Source organism: Pelophylax lessonae (assembly GCF_965119305.1).
Source record: "Pelophylax lessonae genome assembly, chromosome: 4".
Classification (NCBI taxonomy): domain Eukaryota; kingdom Metazoa; phylum Chordata; class Amphibia; order Anura; family Ranidae; genus Pelophylax; species Pelophylax lessonae.
Window position 1 is genome coordinate 501,018,675 of NC_138771.1, and position 24,608 is coordinate 501,043,282.

A 24,608-nucleotide genomic window follows, 5' to 3' on the forward strand; every position below is an offset into this window, starting at 1 on the left:
CGCTGAGGCGGCAGTAATGTCTTCTTTTGAGACACTGACAAATCTTATTTACCGCCGTTCCGTTGCTCCCTTTGAGGGTACGACCCTCTTGGAATCCTCCCTTAAAATTTATGTTAGATGTACCTCCTTGGTGCAGGAACCTGCGGTGCTGTTTTCACCTAATCAGCCTTTGTGGTGTAATCCCAGTCTTCCTCACTTTTGTGATTCCCAGGATGCTACTGCATGGGCAGGTAGGGGTCTTAAATATGCCCACCAGTTGTTCTCCGATGGAGTCTTCAAAACATTCCGGCAGTTTCAGCTGGACTTTCAATTGCCTGGCTCTTGCCACTACCGATACTTGCAATTGCGACACGCGGCTGCGGCCCAGTTTAGTGCAGCCTCGATGTCTCTTGCTAATTCCTTGCTGGAAAAATAATTGCTGTATGATGTCAACACTAAACTGATCAGCTCATATTATAGCATTCTGACCTGTGGTGTGCCCTCACGACTGGAGGCCATTAGAGCTGGGTGGGTGAAAGATATTCTGGATTTATCGGAGGATGATTGGGAAGAACTGCTTAATACGTATTTCACAACAGTTATATCCGCTAGAGACAGACTGATACAGTTACGGATCTTTCATCGAACTTATTATACCCCCCATAGACTGTTCCTCATGAAGCACAGGTCCACTGCAGAATGTCATAAGTGCAGTACAATGACGGGCGATTTGCTTCATATGTTGTGGGGCTGCGATACAATCAGGCCCTTCTGGTCTCAGGTTACTCATTTTGTATCCACACACTTTGATCTCCCTAATGTGTGCAACCCCAAATGGTGCCTCCTTGGTATCTTGGAAGATGTGGGCCTGCATTCTAGTCAGAAACCATTTTTGAGGTTTCTACTGTTTTATGCCAGGAAAACTATTGTGATGCAGTGGATAGGCACTACCAGCATATCTTTGAATTTTTGGAAAAATATGATTAACCAAGTTCTTCCATTGTATAAATTGACGTATAAAGCCAGGGGTTGCCCGGATATGTTTAATAAAATTTGGGGTGACTGGGTTGCTATGGTTGACACCTGTGCTACTGAGGAGCTTTAGCTCTCCCACATTGTGTAGACGGAGGGGCGTGTGAGCATGGAGGACCTATCCCTGGCGCGGTGTACCGCATGCCATACCTTCTCGATATAATGGCTGCTTTCTCAATGATTACTCATGGGTAATGTTTACAATCTGACAATGTCTCTGTGTTTTTTGCCTTAATTACCTGACTCCCTTTTGGTTTACTTCCCCCTGTTGTTTGCTCCTTTTTCTATGATGTCATTATGCATTGAGATGTGATCACTTAACCACTTTACCACCGGAGGATTTTGCTGTCTTACGTCTGGGCCACTTTTTGCAACTTTGTAAACTGACAATTGCGCAGTCATGCAACGCCGTACCCAAACAAAATTTATGTCCTTTTTTTCCCACAAACAGAGCTTTCTTTTGGTGGTATTTGATCACCTTTGCGATTATTACTTTTTGCGCTATAAACAAAAAAAGAGCGATAAGCGTATTTTGATTGGTTTGCGCAAAAGTAATTGCGTTTACTAACTAAGGGAAAGATTTCTGTCGTTTTTGGTGGTTTTTTTTTAAACGAGTAATGGCGGCGATCTGCGATTTTTTTTTTGCGGGACTGCGACATTGCGGCGGACAGATCGGACCCTTGAATGACATTTTGGGGTTACCAGTGACATTTCTACAGTAATCAGTGCTATAAATATGCACTGTTACTGTAAAAATGACACTGGCAGGGAAGGGGTTAATTTTATTGGATAGGGAGGGTTAATGTATGCCTGGTGCTTACTGACGTGTGTGGGGGGAGGTGACTGAGTGACACAGGGATAGATCGCAGGTACAGCTATGCTGAACCCTGCAATCTGACCCTGCCTGTCACTTAGGAGATCCGCCTGCTTTGTTTACACAAGCGGGCGGATCTCCAGACTCGATTCCCCGACGATCAGGGAAGAGCGGCGGTGATCACCGCCGCTCCTCCCCTGGCCCGACTCCCGCTGTGACTGAAAACAGCGGGAGCTGCCGAGAAGGGGGAGTGTCTGGCGACGTAGGTCTACGTCGTCAGACCTACAAGAGCCACTTTGCCGCAGTAGAGCTCTAGTGAGCAGCGGTAAAGTGGTTAACACTCATTTTCTTTGCTTCTGATTATTGAGTTTCACTGGTATTATGTCCCTAGACTGTGTCTGTGATGCTATCTAATACGAGTGTTCTGTTTTGCTTTTGTATGACCTGTTCATTTAATAAAGTTGAAGTTTAAAAAAAAAAAAAAAAAGATTAATTCCAGGTATGGATATTTTTACATAGTTACATTGGTCCAGCTTGGATCAATGAACTATGCATTTACTATACGTACCTTTGAGATTCCCTGGAATGTGAAATTACTGTAGTAGACACAGCTTCTATAGTGATCTGCACCTGTCTATTTACTTGCTGCTGCTTTGCTGCATTGTGAACACAGGAGATCGTTCTTTCAGCATGGATGGGATTAAAAGAACAATTTGCATTTTCTCACATCAGTAAGCAGCAGGGCAGCCACTCGACATGGGACCAGAAAGCTAGTTGAGGTTGCTGTAGTAGCAATCCCCTCCTGCAGTGTTTTCTAGATTTCAGCGGAATCCCACAGGTAAGGTACATACCTACTTACAGGATATTTGTCCAAGCTGGACCAATCTAACTATGTAAAGATATCCATACATAGAATCATTCTTTAACAGTGATTCTTATGGCAGATGTCCCAGTATAAATGGCTCAAAAACAATTTTACTTTTTATTCATTTTTTAAGCTTTCAACTTGATGTTTTATACTTGACTTTTACTATTCATATAAACTGTTTGCTTTACATAAAAACACTAGTGTGCACCCATGACACTGTATTCCCAAAGCACCATGGGAACAGAAAGAAGTTTGCCTTCAGGCTCTCTCTGCAATTGCAACTTCATATTACTGAGCCATCTAAAAAAAGAAGGAGTGAGGGAGAAGGGGGTCATGGCTCTGATTCACTGAGTTGTGCCATGTACATTTAAAGGTTATTTGTGGTCATAAATAAAAAATATCCATTCCTACTATACAAAAAAGGCAAAGGAGACACAACTGCACAGCTGACCTTGCGTAATACAGTTTTAATAGAAGACATCAAACAGAACTTTAAATCAGATGCACTCACATGATCGTGGACTGTTCAGGGCATGTACATTGGCTCATCTCCTTAATTGCCCCTTCAGGGCTTACACGGAGCTCGATCACTGCTCCTATTTCACCTGATGGTGGAACCCCAGGATCTTCTTGCCTAGGCTCCGGCATTGTCGGCCAAGTGCACCTGTGCCCAGACCAGCCTGCACAGTCTCCACTGCACATGTATGCCACGGCTACTATACCCACCTTCACCTTATCCATAGTTCCACTTTTCAGAAACATAGTTAGATTGTTAAAGTGTTACTAAACCAACAACAGTAAAGTCAGTCTGTATATGTAGTAAAGCATGCTTGATATACAGTGCATCCAAAAAGTATTCACAGCGCTCCACTTTTTCCACGTTTTGTTATGTTGTGGGCTTATTCTAAAATAGATTAAATTCATTAATTTCCTCAAAATTCTACAAACAATACCCCAACTGAAAAAAATCACATGTACGTAAGTATTTACAGCCTTTGCCATGACACTCAAAATTGAGCTCAGGTGCATCCTCACCAATCCTATGGAACTCCTTACCCTTATCTGTCCGATTATCTCATACTCTATTAGCTTTTAGATGATCTCTGAAAACCCTCCTCTTCAGATAAGCCTATCCTACCCACACCTGACAGCTGTACCTCCATTTTCTCCATCAGCTCATCCCCCACACAGCTATTGCCTTTTGTTTCACTTGACCCCCACTTCTAGATTGTAAGCTCTAACGAGCAGGGCCCTCTAAATCCTCCTGTATTGATTTGTATTGTAACTGTATTGTCTTCCCTCATATTGTAAAGCGCTGCGCAAACTGTCGGCGCTATATAAATCCTGTATTATAATAATAATAATAATCCTGTTTCCACTGATCATCCTTGGGATGTATTTACAACTTGATTGGAGTCCCCCTGTGGTAAATTCAGTTGATTGGACATGATTTGGAAAGGCACACACCTTTCTAATGGCGGTTTTCCACTGCATGGAACCGAACGGTTCGGCCCGCTTTTGTGCTTTTCCACTGCTGGTACCGCATGGTATGGTGTAGGAAAGGTTCGGTACGGTACGGCGGCGCTTTTCCACTACATGGAACCGAACGGTACGGCTCTCTAAAACAGTACCACCTCGATTGTGGTTCCAAGAGGTACCATACCGGTACCATATCCCACAATCCTTTGCATGCAGTCACTACTAGCCACTGATTGGTCCATCCACTTAACTGCAGTACTACTTTAGTGGAAAAGCAAACCATACCAAACCGTACCGAACCGTTCCAACACTGTACCATGCGGTACCAGCAGTGGAAAAGCAAACCGGGCCAAGCAGGGCCGAGTAGAGCCGAGCCGGTACTTGCAGTGGAAAAGTGCCATATATAAGGTCCCACAGTTAACAGTGCATGTCAGAGCACAAACCAAGCCATGAAGTCCAAGGAATTATCTGTAGACCTCTGAGACAGGGTTGCATCAAGGCACAGATCTAGGGAAGGGTACAGAAAAATGTCTGCAACATTGAAGGCACCAATGAGCACAGCGGCCTCCATCATCTGTAAATGGAAGAAGTTTGGAACCACCAGGACTCTTCCTAGAGAGGGTTGCCTGGCAAAACTGAGCGATCCGGGGGAGGTGGGCCTTAGTCAGGAAGGTGACCAAGAACCCAATGGTCACTCTGACAGAGCTCCAGTGTTTCTCTGTGGAGAGAAGAGTACCTTCCAGAAGAACAACCATCTCTACAGCACTCCACCAATCAGGTCTGTATGCTGTGGCCAGACGGAAGCCACGCCTCAATAAAAGGCACATGACAGCCTGCCTGGAGTTTTCCAAAAGGCACCTGAAGGACTCTCAGACTACGAGAAACCAAATTCCAGTGGCTGCGGGACAATTCTGTGAATGTCCTTGAGTGGCCCAGTCAGAGCCCAGACTTGAACCTGATTGAACATCTCTAGAGAGATCTGAAAATGGCTCTGCACGTATGCTCCCCATCCAACCTGATGGAGCTTGAGAGATTCAAAGAAGAATGGGAGAAAATGCCCAAAAATAGGTATGCCAAGTTTGTAGCCTCATACTCAAAAAGGCCTGCCTGAGCCTGTAACTGGTGCCAAAGGTTCTTCAATAAAGTATTGAACAAAGGCTGTGAATACTTATGTACATGTGATTTTGTTTAGTTTTTTAATTTTAATAAATTTGCAAAGATTTCAAACAAACTTCGTTCACATTGTCATTATAGGGTGTGGTTTGTAGACTTTTGAGTAAAATACTGAATTTAATCCATTTTGTAATAAAGCTGTAACATAACAAAGTGTGGAAATTGTGAAGCTCCGTGAATACTTTCCAGATGCACTGTACTCACTGTGGAACCTAACCACATTGTGTAAAAATGCACTGTGATCCTGTCTTCTCTGATCCTCCCCTTCTTCTACAGGCTCCAATTCATCTCCTGATAGAACAGATCCTTGGAGTCACTCTGCACATGCTCAAATTGGTGTGTATTGCAAGAGAGTTTGTTTTTTCTTGAGAGAGTGCATGTGATCAGCGCAGGGCCAATCTGCACTGTCCAGGCAGAGGGTCAGGGTTCCTGCAGCCTCATATGTCAATCAGGGGAGAATGAAAACTCCTCCTACAAGCTTGAACCAGGAACTGATAGAAGTCACAAGACTGCTTTACACTGCTGATGAGAAAAGGTATTTTACAGTTTATATTTACTAAAAAAACAATGCATTCCCAAATGCATTACTGTGGGAGACCAGCTATAGTGAATGGAGGGTCCTGGGTTTAGTAACACTGTAATCTGGTTGAAAAAAGACAAGTCCATCCAGTTCAACCAAAGACCCATTTTTTTTCTCTTTTACGGCAAACAACAGCCATGTTGTGACAGGACGAAACTCAATTCTTGTATCTTCTGGTCTGTAGTGTGGGAGAATCCTATTTTAAAGTAGTTGTGGACATTCAATGTTATAGACACTCTATTACAGGTATACCTATGCAGGCACCATAACTGCTTTTTTTTAAGCCCGGAATGATACCAGATCGTACGATTTACGTTTAACCAGTACAGTTGTCGTTCAAATATCCCATACAAATATACTGCAACACATCATATCGCTTTCAAATTTTTATTCTGTTGTACAATAATTTTTGTAACTTTGATATGAGATTAGCATGCAAAAAAGAAAAAAAAAAAACCCGGACAATTATTTGTCCGATATTTCTCATTGTGTGTACAAGGCATTGGTTTTTCAGAAATAATCTCTCTACACTTTTTTCCATGGCTAAAAGGTTCTGTCTTCGGACCATTCCTGATAGTGGGGGTATTGTTACAGGGCATTAAGAAGATACATAGCATGCCTGACTTCCAGACTTGGGCAAATTCTGGCCCCAGGGAAACATCCGCCCCACTGGCTGTCCCTATCTGGCCCTCGATGCCTCCCCTGTCAGCATACCATTCTGAGCCTGTCAGGTTCATCACTGAAAAAGTTGACAGGCTAAGAGAAGCGCAATGACAGATGTCTGTGTGGAGCGTTGCAATAACTGGATGGAGAAAGTCTGAGGAGCTAATTGGTACAGCGGGGAGGCACAGCTCTAGTGAGAGAACATTACCTAGAAAACTTCCTGATGCTTTACCCACACTCTGCTATCTGGCCAAGTTCTTCCTCCTGCGTTAATGTCTGCTGGCTGCAAACCCCAAGCCTTGCACCTGTTCTTCACTCCTGGTCAGGATCTGCAGAAGTCTCTGCTGTAGGGATCTCAGGCTCTCTCCTTCTAATCACAGTGCTTTTCAGAAGGCATTTTGACAGGCAGTGAGGAGGTATTGTGTCACTCCTCCCCACCTAATTTACCCTATAATGCTGCACTACAACACTGCATTCCACAAGTGATAGTGCTTATAAAACTCTGCATTCTAAACCATGAAGCATAGAACCTTGGTCATGGTATGTGAGCAGCCCAATCCAGCTTTATACAGTACTGGGGGGGGGGGGGGGTATAAGTCTGAGGGGAGCACATGACAGAGCGTCTTTGGCGGGAAGCAGAGTCCCAGGAGGAGGCTGACGGCTGTCACTCCTCCTGTCATTGGAGGCAAGTGTGTCCTGGGCGGTCGGCCTAGAGGACGGAGGTTGAGCTTGGCTGCAGGAAGGGATCCAGAGGGCTGTGGACCGAGTGGAGCTGCTGAGCAGAAGTTTCCAGGAAAAACAGTGTTGTGAGTACTCGAAACTGCCCAGGGGTCTGCCTGAGAGAGGGGGCCACTCTAGAAGGTCAAAGGGATCCAGGAGCCAGCTAACCAGTAGAGCGGTTTATAAAGGGGGTGCCTGTGTCTAAACCCTGAAGATAAGTGAGAGAAAGGGGGCGCCAGTGTGGGCCCTGAAGTGTTCAGCAATACAGCAGTGTATACAAGTAGCTACCTCAGCAAAGAGTGCTTAAGGGAGCTTAAAGAGGACTTCTTTATTCAGAAAAGCAGTTACAAGTTAGTTCAGCGTTAACAGGCATCAGGCCAGCGTTAACCAGTGTCAACCGGCATCTTGCCAGCGTCAAGTCAGTGCCAATCGGCATTTTTCAAGTGTCTCCAGCAATTTGTGCATAGTTGAGTCAAAGGAGTATCCCACTCATCCCTTTTCCTATCCCAGTCATCAAATAAGTCAGTTCAGCGTTAACAGGCATCAGGCCAGCGTTTCCCAGTGGTAACCGGCGTTGACCGGCATCTTGCCAGCGTCAAGTCAGCACAAATTGGCATTTTTCAAGTGTCTCCAGCAATTTTTACTCCAAAGACATGCTGGTAGGTTAATTGGATCCTGTATAAAAAAAATAAAAAATAAATTGTCCCTACTATGTATGTATGAATGTGAGTTAGGGACCTTAGATTGTAAGCTCCTTGAGGGCAGGGACTGATGTGAATGTGCAATGTATATGTAAAGCGCTGCGTAAATTGACAGCACTATATAAGAACCTGAAATAAATAAATAAAATAAACTCAATTTGTGCATTGATGAGCCAAAGGAGTATCCCACTCATACCTTCTCCTATCCCAGTTACCAAATAAATACAAAACCCAAAGGTACTGGACTGGTCATTGTCTCAGTGCTCACACTTGGAGAACATGCTTAAATATGCTGTTGTCGCTAGCGGTTTATCCATATCCAGCAAAACGGCTTGGAATCTTGCTACATTTGGCAACGGCCAAAGAAAACGTTCAAAATCTCCATTTTTGTGTCCGGGACTTTATTCCAAAACTTAAGCCAAGTGTGAGGTCAGCTCTGTAGGAGAGAGGGAGAGTGGGATGAAGATTAATGTGCACATGGAGGGTTGCCCGTGGCAACATAAATGTTCCAGTCAGTACTGCAGAATGGCGGTAACCTTCCATTTCAGTTATGAGATGTACTCTGCTATCAAGTATTGGAGAGCAGGGAAGAGATCTATGTCAGTGAATGAAAGCTGCAGCTGCTTAACAGAGAAAGGCCCCGGGGGACGAAGAAAATGGCAGCCAGGGGCACATGGAGCAGGGTGCCAGGTGTGTGTGCAGGCAATATGGACTGATGTTGACCGTGCTTATGACCGTGGGACATTTGTTCTATACAGGAATTGCAGTGATACTGTGAAGATTGCAGTCAGCCATGCCAGGAGGGGCAGTGGGACTACCTTCGGAGACAGTATGGTGGGCCTTACTTGCACATGTGTCGGGGAGAGGACTGTTGACCGTGCATGTGACAGTGGGACAATTCTCTTGCCTGGCAAAGAGGGACAACTGGCTCCGGGAGAGGGAGGCGCAGCTGGGGCCCTGTTGCAAGTAAGAAGAGTGAATGCATGTCTGGTGAGGGACATGGTCAGCTTTGCAGCGACTTCCCTGTGGGCTAGAGAGAGAGAGCATGACATAGGAAGAGTTGCTGCACCACGCGGGAAAGCGCGATCCAGAAAGCACTGCCTAGCAGAAGGAGCCAACGGCAAGTATGGGTGGAGACATCGGTCGCGCCCAGCCAATCAGGAGTGACTAGGGGTGTCCATATAATCCTCCCCCCTTCAGGTGTGCTGAGAGGGAGACACGTGAAGTGCCATGGAGTTGTTTGGAGAAGAGAAGTGCGCAGCCATGATCGCTTCACCCATTGGCGGAGAACCTGCTGGGCAGATCCAGGAGCAGACCGGGAAGCCGAGCCCAACCTTTGTGTGGGACACGGGCATATGGATGGTGCCCGAGAGAGGACTGGCGCTGTGCACCGGAGAAGGTCAGGAGTATCTTGGCACGGTATGTCCTCAGTGTGCAAGAGTCACGATGAAGGTGCAACCATGGAGTCAGTGCGGGCATTGCGGCTATTTGCTGCTGCGGGCGGAGAAGAGTGAAGGCCGGCCCAGGCAGATGTGTGTGGCTTGGGAGTCGGGGCTCACTCGGGAAGTGACAGGCACAGAGTTCAGGTTCCTCCGCGGAGGCAGGAGGGGCATGATTAGAGTGCTGATGAAGTTGGAGGCCATGCAGCCTGACAGTGGTCCAGCTTCAATACGGGGGACTCAGTCACTGGGAAGAGGGTGCATGCCAGTCCAGCAGGCCAGGAGGTGGCCAGAGGATACACCGGAATCCACCGCAGCAGAGACAAGGTCTGCCCCTGTTCCTATATCTCATCAAAAGTGGCCTGCGGCCATCAAGGCCTCACCAACCAGTCTTAGTAGTGAGGAAGAGGCCAGAGTCATTTATGTGGGGTCTCCCAGTTTACAATAGAAATATGGATCCATAGAGGAGGGAATTGATGATTGGAGATCCGAAGATGAGACGGAATGGGACTGGGGTTCTGAAGCTGGGAGCAGCTCACCAGGTCCTGATGTTGTTACCGTGCCTGATAAAGAGACTCAGGAGTCAATTGAAAGAGGGGAGCTGGCCCAAATATTTGGCTTCTGTGAGGCCTACACAAAAAGGGTCCCAGAACTAACCCCACCGACAAACTATGTCCGGACTCGAGATCAGAATGAGGCATACAGCTCCCTGATCAGAAAAGAAGAGACCCCTTTTTCTTTGCCTGGGACAGGTCATAGGAAGACCCTCCTCTGCGTCTCACGGAAGCAAATATGGATGCAACACAAAGTAGAAATGGAGTATGGATACGACTATCCATATGCTCCCAGGGAGGTCATGTTAAATATTGAAGCAAAAAGAGACTTCTGGTGTGATGAAGCCATTTGGAAATTTCTGCTTGTCCCCAAGCCCTTGCGGGATTCACCCAGAACTGATCTCAAAGAAAAATTCAATGCTGTAAAGACACAGTGGCTGTATGGACGGTCTATATACATTGACCAAGTGGAAATTCGTCTTCCGGACGGGTCAGGCCAGGCTTTGTCCATCCGAGTGCAGGACAGCCAGGGAGCCCTTGTCAGGGTCTCCCACCCAGAGTACTATATTTAAACAGAGTTCTTCACCTACAAGACTGTAACAGTAGGGCTGGCTAGCCATTAAAAAAAAAAAATATATATATATATATAATGATGAATGTTGAAGTTCAAGTTGTTACCCTTCTTTTGAAAAAGATTGTTATTCTACAGACCCCTTGGGCCACCAGCGCCAGGATCCTAAAGAGGAACCTCAATCTTACAGATCCCTTGGGCCAGCGTGCCAGGATCTCTGGATTACAATTATTTGCCTAAAAGGGAACTGGATCAACACGGGTGGCCATCGAAGTGATGGGCGGTGCGTCCAGGAAGTCTGGAGGGGGATGCTCTAAAGATCCTCAGTGTTCCCTTGACTCAGCAGGACTGCAGGCCACTCAGGCTCCAGTGGTTTGCCATGTTTCCAAAAAAGGGAGAAGTATCGTGGGAGACAGCAGGAAGATGCTGTAGTTGTCTTCTCCAAGGACTCTGCAAATAGGTAGTCAGTGGTAGGACACAGATTCCCCCAGGAGGAGGGGAGGTTGGACCCTGACGTGTCAAGCATTAAGCAGCAGAGGAGTCAGGGAATGGAGTGAGAAGGTCGCCCTGCAGGGAGGGTCTTTTCACTCAACTGTTCAGGTAGTTAGTCCTGTAATGGATGTATGTAAAACGTGACTAACTTTCCATTTTTCTCTACAGGTGGGCTCACAGTAGAGGCAGATAGTCAGGACATGTATATTTGCTTAATCCCAACCAAACCAAGTTTGTTTGGTGGGGGGGGGGGGGGGTGCATCCTTTCATGCACCTTAAATAATTTGTATATGTGTACAGTATACAGATGTCTACATGTATTTTTTCACGTAAATTATTTGTACATTAGTTTCTTTCCCTTTTCCCCCTTTCCAAGTTTGTGGGATACTCCTGATTTTTTTTTGGCAGATTTTGTAGGAGGCGGCTGCCTCAGAGCCAATGGGGACATGGCTCATTTTTGGTGGGGGGTGGATGTAGCACCCTCCTAGGTAGGTGCTAAGAAAAGCATATATGTGGCCCTGTCTGCTTATCAGGGGGGCCTGATCATTCAGCTAGGCTGTCATGTGTTTCCAGGTGTGTCTGTTGAGTCTGGGGAGTCTCCCCACTGTGTCCAATAAGGGCTCTTGTTGGACAGTGGAGGAAACCTGGCCAATAGCACATTAGGGCTTATATCTATCCCAGAGGGCGGAGTCTGCCGCAATGCACGCTGGGATGGGGTATAAGTCTGAGGGGAGCACATAACAGAGGGTCTTTGGCGGGAAGCAGAGTCCCAGGAGGAGGCTGACGGTTGTCACTCCTCCTGTCAGAGGAGGCAAGTGTGTCCTGGGCAGTCGGCCTAGAGGACGGAGGTTGAGTTGGGCTGCAGGAAGGGATCAAGAGTGCTGTGGACTTAGTGGAGCTGTTGGGCAGAAGTTTCCAGAAAAACAGTGTTGTGAGTACTCAAAACTGCCCAGGGGTCTGCCTAGGATAGGGGGCAACTCCAGAAGTTCAAAGGGATCCTGGAGCCAGCTAACCAGTAGAGCGGTTTGAAAAGGGGGTGCCTGTGTCTAAACCCTTAAGATAAATGAGAGAAAGGGGGCGCCGGTGTGGGCCCTGAAGTGTTAAGCAGTGTATACAAGTAGCTACCTCAGCAAGGAGTGCTAAAGGGAGCTTAAAGAGGACTTCTTTATTCAGAAAAGCAGTCACAAGTCAGTTCAGCGTTAATAGGCATCAGGCCAGCGTTACCCGCGTTAACCGGCATCTTGCCAGCGTCAAGTCAGCGCCAATCTGCATTTTTCAAGTGTCTCCAGCAATTTGTGCATAGTTGAGTCAAAGGAGTATCCCACTCATTCCTTTTCCTATCCCAGTTACCAAATAAATATAACATCCAAAGATACTGGACTGGTCATTGTCTCAGTGCTCACACTTGGAGAAAATACTTAAATGTGCTGTTGTCGCTAGCGGTAACCCAAGGGGACCCATATCCAGCAAAACGGCTGGGAATCTTGCTACATGTTGTGTTTGTGCAGTGTCCTGTACCTCTGAATGACCAGCCAAGCACAGATCAGCTTCTGTACTTAGTGTGTTCCATTAAAAAAAAGGAAGAGAGGTGAATGGAAGGATCAACTAGGTAATTCAGATGGAAAGAGTACATAAAAATATTATAAAGATTATGATTTATAAATTCACATATGTGAACACACACAGTTTTTTTTTTTTAGGGTAACATACACTTTAAGTGCCCATGTTGTTAGCTGGTAGACACTGTCTATTGGCTGTGAGAAGAATCACAGGGTCTTTACAGAGTCCTCGCAGGGTCTTTATCTCCACCTTGTCCTTAAACCTTCTGGAGTTGGTGCCATGACATCATGACAGGAGCCGGTTGTGGGTGTCTAGGGTGTAATTTAGGGAAGAGGATAGGTATTCTATCCTCTTCATATCTCGGATTCTGCATGCAATTCAACCAGGGAGAGAGGTTCCTGTTTCTTCCATTTGAGCGCTACCAAGCATCTAGCCATGGTCCACACGTACGCTAAGAGTTTTATAGAGGGTTTAGAAAATGTTTGGTTGAGTCCCAAAGGGTAGCTTTTAGGTTTGAAGGGGATCAGATCCAAAGATGGAGTGAGCAAGAGTAATGGCCAAGTTTTTTTTACGTCTGCATCTAAAGGGGAAATTGGTCAATATGAGGAACATAGAGTGGGATCCTTCCCTGATCTAGGGATAATAATTATGACTGCCTCTGTCATGGAGGGATGCCAAGGGAGGCAGACTATCATCCTGCAGTGCAGTTACTATAGCTGTGTGCAGATGGAGCATTAGTTCTTCATCATAGGTTTTATAGAATTCTATGGGTATTCCATCAGGGCAAGGTGATTGTAGGGAATGCATGGCAGCCTGTACTTCCTCCAATGAGACAAGTGCGTCAAGTTGGTCTAACTGGGAATCTAGAGTAGTCTATTGTATTAAAAAAGTTTGTGATGTCCACTGGTCATAGTCCATAGGTTTTTTATAGTAGTGCACAATGCTATAGTTAATATCATCAGGGTCAGAAACTGAGGCACCCGTCAGTTCCTCTATGGTCACAGTACTAGTCATTGGAGTCTGTTCTTTAGCCAAGCACACCAGGAACCTACCATTCTTTTTGCCCTGATCAAATATACTGTACATTGGGATTGGTTAAGAATGTGTTTTTTAGCTGTCTCGGTATGTAGAAGTTCCACTTCCCTGAGTTCCATCTGCAGTTCAGAGTGGAGTTGTGTATCAGGGGATTTTGCAAAGCTAGACTTAAATACTAAGTGTGAGCCTTGCCACTGTCCAATGCCTGATTGAGATCCCTACAAACAGTGCTAATAATAGATTGGTATTGCCCACAGGAGTATGCCTTGGAAGTGTCCCATTTGGTTGGAAGAGAAGTCAATTCAGAGTTAGCATAAATTCACACATATGCTGTGCGGGAAACACAGCGATCCCTGCACATTTCCCGCACTGTGTTTGCGATCCGCTGCAGGTGGTAATACAAAGTTAAAAACACCCCAAACGCATCACAAATGCAGTGAAGTTTGCATGCACCAGATCCCATACTACAAAACGACCATGTGATGTGGTTGTGGTGTGGCTCCAAAAAAAGGTTCCTGCACTTAGGTGCAGTGTGATGAAATCTAAGCCCATTCAATCTCCAAGGGTTAGAAAGGCTGGATTCATCTCTTTTTCATGGATAGTGTAGGACCCACTGATAATGGGGTACTTTGACGTAGTGGTGGGCTTGAGCACTATATGGCCATATGGTGGGACCAAATCCCCATTTTTATTAATGGATTGTCTTCAAATTTGGTAATTTCTTTTGCATGTGTGCGCTATTCTTTTTTAATATACATGTCTTTTGGTTCATAGCTGCACCAGCTTTAGAAATACATTGGTATGCTCCCCCAAATTTTTTGCTTGTTTATTATGTATTCGGTCTGACCAGACTACCGAGGTTGAGCAACCCACCCCCCCACCCCCCACACACACCTGTACTCCATCAGTGTACACTATCAAGTGGATATAGGAGGAGTCCCCTGTAGTGCATTTGCACATCTTTCCCAGCAAGGAGTGTTGTCTCCAATGGTTAGAAAGGCTGGATTCATCTCTTTTTCATGGATAGTGTAGGACCCACTGATAATGGGGTACTTTGACGTAGTGGTGGGCTTGAGCACTATATGGCCATATGGTGGGACCAAATCCCCATTTTTATTTATGGATTGTCTTCAAATTTGGTAGTAATTTCTTTTGCATGTGTGCGCTATTCTTTTTTAATATAAATGTCTTTTGGTTCATAGCTGCACCAGCTTTAGAAATGCATGGGTATGCTCCCCCAAATTTTTTGCTTGTTTATGATGAAATCTAAGCCCATTCAAAATACAGTAAATAGGCTCAAATAACACTGCACTGAATTGCATGTTAATTGCCCAGGAATGCAGTGCGGTCCCTGTGCAATTCACATGTGGGTAATAATGTGAACCAGCTGAAATGCAAATACAAATTGAATCCCAACACATATGTAAGAGATGCAATAGCAAGAAAGGCGCCATAGTCTATCTATTGGCAATTGGGTTACCAACAGATGCAAAAAGAATGGAGCATTGTCTGAGATTCCCTGATGTAAAAAGGAAATTTTGTGTACTCTGGATAGAACATGAGCAGTAGCATGTCAATACAGGACATTGGTACATGTGAAAGTGAGTGACAAGAGAATGCTCGGGTAGAGGGTTATTTCCATTGCCAGATATCAGTCAGGGGGTGCACATCAGCCCATTTAGACAACTCAGACCTAGTTCCAGAACCAGAGCTCAGCCTGTCTAGGTCATGATTGGGGACCATGTTAAAGTCTCCTGTAATAAGAATATTGTTAGTGGGGTATTCGGTTATCAGTGTAATCAGTCTGTTCAGTATCTGAGGCGAGACTGGAGGGGGAATAAAAAGGCCCACTAGCACCAACTCTACACAATTTATCATAGCATGCAGTATAAAATATTTACACTCAGTGTTCAGTCTGAGTATGAGGAATAGGTTGTGTTGTAGTAACGACCCATCTAGACTTTTTTTTTAAGGGCCAAGGTTCTACTGCCCAAGAGGTGTGTTTCTTGCAATATGCAAATTTGAAGATGGTGGGATTTAGGAAATTGGAAACGATGGACCCGTTCACTGGTTGGTTCAGCCCCCTGATGTTCCATGAAATCCAGGTAAACACAAACATTCATATGCATCCTAAGGGATTGAGGATCTGGGAAGTATTCAATTAGGCTGGACTGCAGAATCCAAATCATGGATAAAATGCACAGTGAGTACCATGGACAATGTACCTCAACAATAATCATCAGACAGATAAGCAACTATAGCTGACACATACCGATAGAAATAAAAATAACAAACATCAAAACATAACACCATCTAATTGGGGTGGAATTAAGTCCCAAAACTGAATGTAGCAACATGGCTTGAGGGTTGGTGTACTTGGCAAACAGAAACAGTATAGTCCAGTAGTGCAACAAAAAGGTGCCAGTTCAAGAAAGTGTTGGCATTTGCTCTCAGGTAGTAATGAGGGACTAAAGGTGCAATCCTTAACAACTTGAAACAACAAGTAACACAGTTAGTATAGGAGTACTCACCCTACATCCACTGGGCAGCAAAGCATCCACATGCGATTATCATTCTCCGATTGAGGTGAAGAAACATCAATAAGATCATTATACCTTTGTCCCATGTTTTGTAGGACAACTCTCGAATCATTCAAGCAGTAAACAGTTGTGCAAGAAATAAAATGGACATAGTCAGTGGCAGCCTCCACAATCAACAGAGAATAAAGCACTGTAGAAAGAGACATGGAGGGCACAATGGAGAGATAAGGCATGTCCTGGTGGAAGGAGAGTTACTTATGGATCAAAGAGAGCTTTAGAGAGGTTTAAGGGTGAGTTTACAGAAAGTTAGTGGATGCTGATTAGGGGCTCCTCGCCATCTCCAGCCATGTTGCAGCATCTTCTGGGGAGGTGGAGAACTTGGTTGTCTTGCCATCCTGGACCCATAGTTTGGCTGGGAATAGCGAGCTATAGAAGACTCCATAGGCTTGAAGTTTGCCCTTTATGCCATCAAAAGACTGTCTTAAGCGTTGAATGCCTGAAAAAACGTCTGAAAAACGCCTGAAAAACACCCAAAAAAACGCCTGAAAATAATACGCTCAGGTGTGAATGTTAATCTATCCTGGACTTTGTGCAAAAATACAGCTACATTTTTACTTTTTTTCACAGAAAGCAAAAAAGTAATAAAAAGCAAAATAAAAAAATGTAAAGCGACAGTACACAAATAATGAATAAATACACAAAAATAAAACACACACACACACCTTTGAAATACAATTGAAAAAAATAAAGTGAAAAAGAGAGTAATTATTTTAAAGGTAAACATGGATAACATAGCATAATGAGTGGGAAAAAAATGTGATGCCTTATGAACATATGAGTATGAGCCCTTAGGGTGCCAAAAGTTGTGTGCTTATAGGCTTTAGGAATGAAAGCACAACTTTGCCCTTACCCATTCTGAATACTCCTTATCCTTCCTATATGCTCCCCACCCATCTGTTGGTCAGGTTGGATAGTACAGCTACAGAGTTACGCAGCGTCAGAATGGTTTCCTTCGAGTCTCTGCTCAATACAAGCTTTCCTTTATCTTCTAGCAATATGTAGGAAGGGTGCTCTGTACCGCTCCATATCATTAGTCAATGCTCCATATGACCTGTACTAACAGCCTCTCTTCTCTCTTCCATAAAATGCTCTACATGTAATTTTTCCTCTAATAGAAATATATAAATGCACATAAGATGTTTGTATTTGCCCCATAAATTTCACCCAATGCTCCATATAACTTGTGAATTAAACAGCCTCTCTCACTGTTTTATATGAGAAGGTTGATAAAAGTAGCATTACATCACCACATATATAATATTTCCCATTACGCTCATCTTAAAGAAGAACTGTAGCCAAGCTATGGACATTCAAATATTTACAAAGTCTAAGCAACTATTAGATAAACTTTAAAACACGCCTTCACTGACCTCTGTAGCTGCAGGCACTGTGGATAAATGAATCTTCTGTTCTCAAAAGAGAAGCACTTCAAGTCAGGTTTCAGTCGTCTGCTCTTCCCTCATCCTGTGCACCTGGTCTGTGTTTAAATTAGAGATGGGAGGGGTGTTAGGCAGCTAACTCACTGCTGGGAGGGGGGAGCAAGAAGAGCTGAGCTGCTCAGTCATTTTTGAAAAGGGGGAGCAGAGGGAGCTGAGCTGCTGAAATAAAAAAATGAAAGTACTTTCTGTTGAGAACTTTGAGGATAAACTGCTCCACAGTACCCGTGACTAGTGGTCAGTGGGTCTTGTTTTTAAGTGTATTTACTGCTTGCTGAGAATGTAAAAAAATTTGAATGCAAAAAACCACTAATGACCAGTAATACTGACTTATTGCTGATGTTTGAGAGACAACATTTCGATCAGTTAGGTGTTTCTGATGCTAAACGCAGGTCAAGGGCATCTATGTAACTCCAATTGTCAAGGACTGCATACTTTGGGTGTCGTTTTAATTGGTAAAACATGCATGACCTTATTCATTGTTGTTTAACCAAGAAATGCTAGTTGGTAAAATAAAGTAGTTTATGATACACAGATATATGGCACACGTATGGGTTTTTCCAGTAATGTTATTGTTGTCATTGTAACAGCTGACTGTAACAGAAAAAAATGGCTGCCAAGCGTGTCACTAAGCAGGACCCATGCCAAGTCTGACCCTTTCCTATTCTTATCTACCCCAGCAATTTTATAACACCGGAAATATGCTCTATAAATAACCCATTGTATGCAGTTGTTGAAAGGACTTGCCAGAAATATTCCCCGAGAGGCCAATGGTCATACTGAGCCACTATGCAGAAAATTTGTCACAAGTCAATTTGTGACGGGAAACTGCAGTTTGAAGTGGGGCAAATAGAAAATTAAAAAGAATGATGGACCGATAAAACCCACTAAAGACTAAACTAAAGAGGATGTAATCTGAAAGTGGTTAGTAAGCTTGTATTTGTTTTTTTTTTTTTTATGGTGTCTAGTCTAGTCCAAATTTTTTAGCTTTGAATAAAACAGGGAGGGGTTAGGCCTCTACTACCCAACCCGTGGCCCTTTGGCACCTATTGTGTGGCCCTTAAAGGTAGGAATCTGTGTTTTGGTGCTTTTTCAAGTCGATAATTAAAACTATTCCTTAGACTGGCTTCAAATAGGTAAATAGTTTGATTTATTTATGTTTTAATATCTTAATTAATCTAAAAGGTGCGCAAAACCAATATATTTAGTGCCGGTTTCCGCATAGCACCTGAATTGCACATTGTTTCACACTGACATCTTCGAACCGCTGGGGGTGTAAATATAAAGTTAATGACACCCCCAGATTGGCTCGCAGATCGCTGTGCTAACTGTCAAATGGTGCATGATTCAGATCGCATGGGTGTGAACACCCATGCAATCCGATTCCAGTGCAGAACAAAAAAAGAGTCCTGCACCATTTTGGTGCGAATACGATGCGATTTCAGCCGTACAGTTTGTATGGCTGAATTTGCATTGCACAGACATCGCGTCAACCATGTCCATGTCTGTATGATGCACTGTTGCTTTCAACTTATGGGAATAAACACTTCAAGTTTATCTACTTTTGAGTGCGGTCAAACCTTTTCCTTGAATATCATCATAAGGGGCCACCCCTGCCCAAGACCTCACTTATTCCTCCGTTTCCTGGCCTGCCAGACTGCAGGGGTCTGGTATGGATTTTGGGGGGGGGGGGGGCTCACATCTATTTTAAAATTTATTTTGGTGTGGGGTTCCCCTTAAAATCCATACCAGACCAAAGGACCTGGCATGGATTTGGGGGGGGGGGGCTCCCATGCTGTTTTTTCCCCCCACATTTTTGGATTCCTATCAATGGTTTTGTTTACATTCAGCTGTCAGAAGTGTTCCCCAATGGATGGCTCATCCGTTGTTAAGGACGCAGCGGCCCGCTCCTTAACGCTGTGTGGCAGGCGCAGCACTACAAAGTGCCTTATGCGCTGTGGCATTAGAAGAATTGGATCTCTCTGACTTCAGTCTAACCAGACTGTCTGTTACTCTATAAATTCCTCTAATACTGTTCTATGGAAAGCAGTAGGTTTAAAGAGCACACCAAACGCTTAAGATATCTTCTTTATTGACTTCAACTTTTCTTCATAGATAACTTTTGCAGCAGACAGTCCATGTACAACATGTGCTGAATACAGTATAACAAATGGTGGATATATTTCTCTCTCTATTGCTGTTTGCTGTTTGAGTTTGTTTGCTTGGGTTTGGTTTTGAGTTGTTAGAGTTGTTTGGGTTTGTTCGATAGTTTGAATTCGATATAACTTTTGAAGTTTGATAGTTTGTTTGTTTGTTTGTTTGTTTGATAGTTTGTTTGTTTGATAGTTTGTTTGTTTGATAGTTTGTTTGTTTGTTTGGTGGAACTACAAGTGAACACATAACTAGTTCAGTATACAGCTCTAATCACATTACTAACAATAGGAACATGTATAACTGTTAATTACCTATTTTTGGCCACTTGCTTCCATAAAACTGCTCTGTGGATCTGTGTGTCTATTCAGTTCTCTTCTGTAGTGGAAAATGAGAAGGCTGGCTGAAGCATGAGGCTTCAGAGAAAAAATGGGTGTAAGGCTGGCTGTGATTGGCCAAGACTGTTGCTGAGTGTGAGATTGGCTGTGATTGGCCACAAACTCCTTATGGGTAATAAAGTTTAACTCTGTGCTTTCTGGTTTCAACTCTGCTGTGTCTGAGCTTACCTTTCATGCATACAAATGAATCTTACAGGCATATTTTTCCTTTGCTTCTGTGAACACAATATACAATTGTTATATGACATCCAAACATGAAATCAGAGTAAATAACTCTGCTTTTGTCTCTCACATATAAACATATGCACTGTATTGAGGTTATTAACAGGTCTAGCTGTATATGCATGTAGGTCATATTAGCAACCTAGGACAGGTTCTAGCTGGCCAGCTACACTCCCACCAATATTACCTATAATTCTATGTTCTCTATAGTAGGATTTGAACATGAATTTGGGGAATTTTCTATCAGGTTCTCAACGTCCAAGTGTCTTTTATCACTTTCAAGTAGAACAACTAACTGCTGTATAGGACGTTCCAACTTGAGTGGAGTAGTGAGACGTTTTCCCTTTTTGTCAAGTTTTGAGTCTCCTATTTGTAACAACGCTCTTCTTACTAGTCTGATTGCAGATTCTGTGGACTCTAGACTTATAAGACCATCATCTACATAGAAGTTTTTCTTAAGAAAATTTGTTGCTGATGGGCAATCCTTTTCATTTTTGTTGGCCAGGTACTTCATACCATAATTGGCGCAACCTGGAGACGATGCTGCTCCAAACAAGTGTACTTTCATTCTGTATTCTGCTGGCTCTGTATCTGTATCTCCGTCCTCCCACCATAGAAACCTCAGGAAGTCTCTATCTTCATTCTTCACATGAAACTGGTGGAACATCTTTTCAACGTCACACATGACCGCTACGGGATACTTTCTGAATCTACAGAGTACTCCAGGCAGAGTGTTTGTAAGGTCTGGTCCTTTTAGTAGATGATCGTTCAATGCAACACTATCATATTTTGCTGAGCAATCAAATACTACTCTAATCTTATCTGGTTTCTTTGGGTGGTAAACCTTGATGTGGGATGTACCACACTTCTCCTTCTTTAGGTTGGTTATTCACCTTCTCTGCATGTCCTTCTTCAAGGATGCCTTCCATGAATTTAAAATAATCTTGCTTGAATTTGGGATCTCTTCCCATCTTTTTCTTCAGGCATTTCAATCTTGCTAGGGCAAGATTTCTGTTATTTGGCAGACAAGGTCATTCTCTAAAGGGTAAGGGCATTTCAAGATAACCTTGTTGATTCTGCTGAATACTTTCTTCTAGAGTGTGTACGAACTTTATGTCTTCTTGAGATACACTCTTTTCTTCAGAACTTATGTCTGCAAAGTCCGACTCAAGGATCTTGATTACTTTTGCTGAACTTACAGTTGGTAACTCTTGGACGGATATTCGATGACACAATCCTGTCACCTGTCTTGAGTTTGCAATCTGCTGTTTTCCTCCAACAACACCCCATCCTAGATCAGTTCGAACAGCGTAGGGTTCACCCTTTCCTCCTGTGATTACCTCTCGTGGTACCAAAGCTTCGTGACAATCGTAGCCTATCAACAGTCCAACACCAAACTCCTTCAGCGGGGACATTTCATGTGATATGACAGATAGGTGTTCCCATTTATTGGCTGTTTCACAGGTAGGTATGCAATCCCGATCTAGAGGTATATCGTCTTTCGTATAGGCTGGAGGTAGATTTAATGTGAGGTTTGAATGAAGTCCTCTAACTCTCAATCCTTTGACTCTTTGACTGTTCACTAATGTATCTCTCCCCGTCATTGTGGTGAGTTTGAGCTTCACTGGTTCTGTAGCCACTTGTAATTTCTTGCAGATTTCTTGATCAATGAAGGTAACATCGCTTTGGGCATCCAATAGTGCATAGGCATATACCTTCTTATTCCTCCTTTTAGGATTTGAAATGCACACTGGTACGACCATTGATGTGCTGTTGCTTTCTCCTTCCCTTACTCTGCAAGAGAATACTGATACTTTCTTTTCTTCCTCAGCATCTTTAGGTATTGAGGATTCATCCTTCTTTGGACGTTCTTCATGTAGTGGTGTAGGATGGCGTCCTTTGCAAACACTACATGTGGCCCTTTTCTTACACTCCTTAGTAATATGTCCTTTTCTTAGGCATCCAAAACACAGTTGATTATCAAGTACAAATTTTTTCTTTTCATTTGAGGACTTCACTATCAATTGTTGGCACTTGTGTATGGAGTTGTTCTCTCCACAGAACATACACTTAAAGGTAGTCTGAGGATTTGTCAGTTCTGTCTCTCTACTGATCCCAGTAGTGACTTTGAACTTTCTCTCGTAGGTATCTAGACCTTTAGCTGCTGTGTTGGTTGCAAAGCTAGCTGCTCTTGAACGTCTTATATCTCTCGCAGGCCTTTCTTCTAAGGATTTTAAGGCATAAGATGCTGTTACTGGGTTACATGCTATTCGTGCTTCCTTATTGACAAACTCAGAGAACTTTTCAAAACTTGGGAAGTCCTTATTTAGATCTAACTGTTCAGTCACATAGCGATTCCACCTAGAAGCCACTCCTTCAGGTAGTTTAGCTAGCATCCTGTGGTTTTCCAGATAGTCGTTCAGTACTTCTAGTCCTCGTACATGTGGGATGGCATTGCTGCATGCTTGCAGGAAGTCATCATACTCTTGGAGTTTGAAATGATCTTTAGGACCTATCTTAGGCCAGTTATTCAATTTTTCCTTAAAGGCTCTTTGTACTAAGAAAGGATGACCATATCTTGCATTTAACTTTTCCCAAGCTTGCTTGTAGGCTTCTTCGTCTGTTCTATAGAAGTTACCTTCAAGAGCTTTCTTTGCTTCTCCACCAACATATTTCTGAAGGTAGAATAACTTGTCAACTGGCCTGAAGCAATAGTGCTCAATGATCATTTCAAAACTCGCCTTCCACTCTATGAACTTCAGTATGTCTCCTGAAAATACAGCAGGTTCTGGAACGGGCAGTCTTGCTGGGACTGTTCTCTGTCGTCTTGCTGGGACAATAGTTGCAACATTTTCCTGATCATTGCAGTGACATCTAGGAATAGGATCATCTAGTTTTATTTTCTCACCTAGTTCTGAATTAGGTAAGTCTCTCTCTTTGTCTTTCTGAGCAGGGATAGAAGGGCACTGACTTTTTTCTTCACTACATACAGGTGATTTCCTTTCATTCTCCTGGGCGTATGAAAGGAAGTAGGAGTCTGCATCTTCACTTAGTACAGATTTGGACTTATGATTACTATTCAGGTCCTCTTCGTGTACTCTCAGTCTGGCTTCTATAATCTTGACTTCTTTCAGCCTTTCCAGACTTTCCATTTTAGCTTCCATTTCAGCTTTTCGTAGGCGCTGCGCCTCAATGGCAGATTCCATCTCAATTTCTGCTTTCTTAACAGCAAGTTGTTTGACCAGTTCCTTTCTTTTGGCTATTAAGGTACTTGAGGACTCTGATATGTTACTGGCACTTCTGCTAGTGAAGGAAGTCCCACTTGAGATTGTGGTTCCCCCTAAGGACCTAGCATAGTCTCTCATAAAGAGCTTGTTAATTCTCTTTCTTGCCTTAACTTCATCATAGTTAGCTTCAGATGATAGTTCTCTCATGAGCTTTACTAAATCTTTAGTGACTGCAGTACACGTGTCCATGTTCCTTACAATATCCTGGGAAGGTGTCGTGGATGACCGCAGATTGACATATGCTGCCATGAGCTCTGATTCAGATTCTTCTATCGTCTCTACAATATCACTCATATTTCCTTTTATACTTTCTTGCTTTAGCCTTCTATGAACATCTTTAATGTATAATTTCCACTTATCATACATTCTGGTGAACTTTTTTCCTTTTAATGCTGCTTCTTGCTCCAAATTTTCCAACATCTTTGCGGTCGGTTTTCTGATACGTTCTAAACGTCTTAGTTCGTCTGGTTGGGATATATCAGTTTGGGGCAAGACTAATGCTGCATCTGACTCTTTTACCTCAGACAGGTTCCCTTGCTCTTCACTTTCTAACTTATCTATCCTTGTATCCTCTAACAGTGGCATAGCAATACTAGACTTAGACATTTTTACTCTAAATGCTATAACACTCAATAAGAATATTAAGAAGACTTTCACTTTAAATGCAATAGCAATAGGTACAGGCAATAACAATGACGTTCACTTTAAATGCAATAGCAATAGGTACAGGCAATAAAAATGACTTTCACTTTAAATGCAATAGCAATAGGTGCAGGCAGTAAAAAATGACATTCACTTTAAATACTTTAGAGTCTGTGTACTACAACTGCCCCTTGTTTTTTACTTACAGTCCT